Source organism: Limulus polyphemus, unplaced genomic scaffold (assembly GCF_000517525.1).
Source record: "Limulus polyphemus unplaced genomic scaffold, Limulus_polyphemus-2.1.2 Scaffold2072, whole genome shotgun sequence".
In the NCBI taxonomy this organism is placed as follows: Eukaryota; Metazoa; Arthropoda; class Merostomata; order Xiphosura; family Limulidae; genus Limulus; species Limulus polyphemus.
Genome location: NW_013667682.1, coordinates 109,605 through 113,035, shown reverse-complemented (window position 1 = coordinate 113,035; position 3,431 = coordinate 109,605). Strand labels below are relative to the sequence as shown.

The following is a 3,431-nucleotide window of genomic DNA, read 5'->3' as shown; positions in this document are numbered from 1 at the left end:
CACTATTCATTGGTATAAGAGTAGCCCAAGAGTTGGCGGTCAGTGGTGATGACTAGTTTCCTTCCCTCTAGTCTTACACCGCTAAATTAGGGACGGCTAGTGCAGATAGCCCTTATGTAGCTTTGCACAAAATTCAAAACAAACAAACAGTTTGAATAGTGTAGGAAATCCCTGATATATGCTTCATTCTACAATACATTAAACAAAAACATATTAACATATCTTAAAATTCTTACAGTTTCTCACATCTTTGACTTATTGTACTATATGACATTAAAGTATCTTTGAGGTTACGTATCACAAAATCCTTTCTATGTACTGGGAATGAGTTTGAAACAAATCTTCTGGATAAGTGAGAAAAGTGGAGTCACTGGTTCTATAGTCATTTGTGCACCCTGATTGGATGCTCTGAAATGTGTTTTTGGTTGGTTGAAATAATATCAACTGTTACTGATCTTTTACTGTGTAATGTCAGGAAATCATGAGACTGTGTATTATATCCTTAAATATTTTCCTGTAATGATTGTTAACATGGATCCAGTGAACTCCTCGATCACCATATTGAGGTATTGTTGCTATTGTCTGAAAGTATTTACCATCAGTAAAAATGTTTAGCTACCATTGTTAGAATATGAATATTTAATAATAGTTGTGTGATTATAATTTTTGGCAGATTACTGTTAACCATGCTAGATCAGAGACAGGTTCTATATATACGCACTTCTTAAAAGCATCAGTTGGACACAAAGAAAATAAAAGTTTAGTATTTCTAATGGTGCAGTTAAATACATATTTAATTATGTTTAATTATTATGACTAAATTTTAAGTGAAATGTCTTTGTGTAAGTTACTGTAAAATGGAGTGACTAGCTTCTCATTTTTCAAATGGCAACTCACCATAAAATGGGGTAATCAGGGGCTCATTTTTCCAAATGGCGACTCATCCATGGCTCTCAGTTCTCAGGCTTGGAAACAAATAAAATTGTGAGATAAGCGATACAATTATAGCTCCGTATTGTGTACAACTAGACCTCATGGGAGCATAAAATGGTCCAGGAATTTTTTTAATTCGTTAAAAAATAGTGGAGTGAATAGTGATGAATATTAAGAATTATCTTTATTCACCTTTTCTCCAACATTAGGGTGTACGTGAACAACCAAAATATGTTTAAAAAGTCTACAAAATGAGCTGATTATTAAATAATAATGAATGCCTGCTGGATACCAAAGATTTTTAAAGGAGGTGTACATGTGTAAATTTGTAATATAGATATTAGATATTATAAAAGTAAATTGTATCATTTGAAAAAGAAGAGTTGTGCTTCACTGAGAGTAATATCATGTAATACCATGATGATCCAACCAATAGTAAAGTAGTTAGGTGAAGTAGATTCCAAAATGGTATTATCTCCTTTCAACCTTGGTTTGCCTTCTAAGCATTGCTAAAAAATTTGTTGCTAACAGCACACCAATCTTTTAGACCCCTTCACTTTTGCACCATTTTAGAACATGTGCTGATCATATGACTACCCTCCACCATCTATACTAGCACAGTAGCTCCCTCTACTTTTTAACCACAGTCCTCACTTTCTTGATTGACATTAGAGTGTATTGATGTGTGTTTAATTCACTCTCCATGTGATTCCTTCTGTTTCGTTTATGATTGCTTAACAATCTTTCGCCAGTGTTAAAGTTGATGTTTCGACTTTCATGTTTACTTTCAAAATTTCTTTTAGTTTTATTTTTGAAAGTTTCTTATATAATTTGAATTGTACTTTGAAATAGGAATTCGAATTTTACTGTGGAAGTTGATGAAGTTCCTGTCAGTAATGAAGATAGTAATATCACTAGTTTCCAGCATGACAGGTTGACAATATCTGCCAAGGAGTGTTCAAGCTTTAATTATTGAGTTGGATGCTTTTGCTTGGCCATTGGTTCATTTTCTCTTTCCCCCTGAACATGCTTCTGAGGAAGACTTTCATTGGGATGAAGACAATTTGGAATCTATATTTCCAGCTTCGGCTTTTTTTGGTCAGTCACATAATGCTGACAGTCAGGAGAATTTACCAACCTTGCATTTCCTACACCTTATTGATCAGTTATTTCAAATTTGAAATGTTTTGCCTTTAGCCTTTGATTCCTAGCTTTCTCTGTTAGGTAAAGAACCTCAATTGGATTATTAGGTTTTTCCTCTCTCACCTGACATCTGAGTTCATGCTCAATATTTTACTGATCAAATGCCCCATCCCCTTTGATTAATGGACTGGTTCTCTTTAGCTTTCCAGTGTGCTTCAAATCCTTTTTTGGATTCCCAACATCTGGATCCCCTCCTCCTCCTGTGGGGCTCAAATCTGGGGGCTTTGATCCATGTCAATCAGTCCCAGTTTTCTAAGATTTGTCTTGCCCTGCCCACCCTTTTATATATGAATTTCACCTTAGAGTTGTTGTCTCAAGCCTTTAGCCAGTTACCAGATCAATTTTCTGCTGAATTCAGGACTCTCCTGTGGTTTACTCTGGTCCATTTTCAGAATCAGCACTGTCTTTCAACACTTGGTTATTATGTTATTAGGATTTGCTGGGGAAAGATGCATTACTTGAGGGAGTGCATGTTCCCATTTCTTCTTTAAGGGGTTTTTGTCAGGCCTCGTTTTTTCCCAAAACGATTTTTGGGAGTCATGCTGAGCCATTGGAGTCTTGGGTTGATGTGGCGAGGCCACAATCCTCCTTGTCATCCTGGCCTCTACTTTGTCTCTTCCTGCTGTTCTGCCCTATCTTTGCCTGTCTAGGTTCCCCATGCCCCTTCTTCCTCTCATCATCTCTTACCCTACTCCAGACGTCCATGTCCCTTCCCTCAGTTTCCTCTGTTTCCCAAGATCTATCACCTATTACTCTCACTGGCTAGGTTTTTTAAGTCATATAACTGGCTTATTCTGACTTGTCTATGGAAGGTCGATGGCTGTACAATGTTTAATTGCACCAAATATGTCATTTAACTATCATTCAAGTTGGTATTTGGACAACTCCCAGTACATTCACTGCACATTATCTGCACGTCCTAGCTGTATCTTCCTCAGTCAGGTATCATGTTCCTCCTGTGGCAATTCTACACATGTTTGTTTGCTTTGACTGGGGTAAATTGACATATTATTATTTTTTATCTTATTCAGTTGACATATATCATATTTCAGGATCCAACCTAGTGGCAGGTTTGGCCTGGTCAAGTATGCTGAATATTATATCTTAGCACTAAATCTGTATACTTCTATAACACTCACTGTGGAGATGAAGTGTTTCTGTAAGACAACCAGCTGCTTATCTGGTAGTGTGTATATATATCTATATATAATGTTTTGTAATTATCACTGTATTATATATAAGGGACCATCACCCATGGACTTCACGAGTAAAGCAGATGGGGATTTTTGCCCATT

At 36.4% G+C, this 3,431-nt stretch overlaps 1 protein-coding gene across 3 annotated transcripts in view; it reads left to right on the top strand.

The window, feature by feature from the left end:
• The window catches only part of LOC106465850 (telomerase reverse transcriptase-like), a 43,534-nt gene that overhangs the window by 24,039 nt on the left and 16,064 nt on the right, over positions 1-3,431 (top strand). The window lies entirely within an intron of this gene.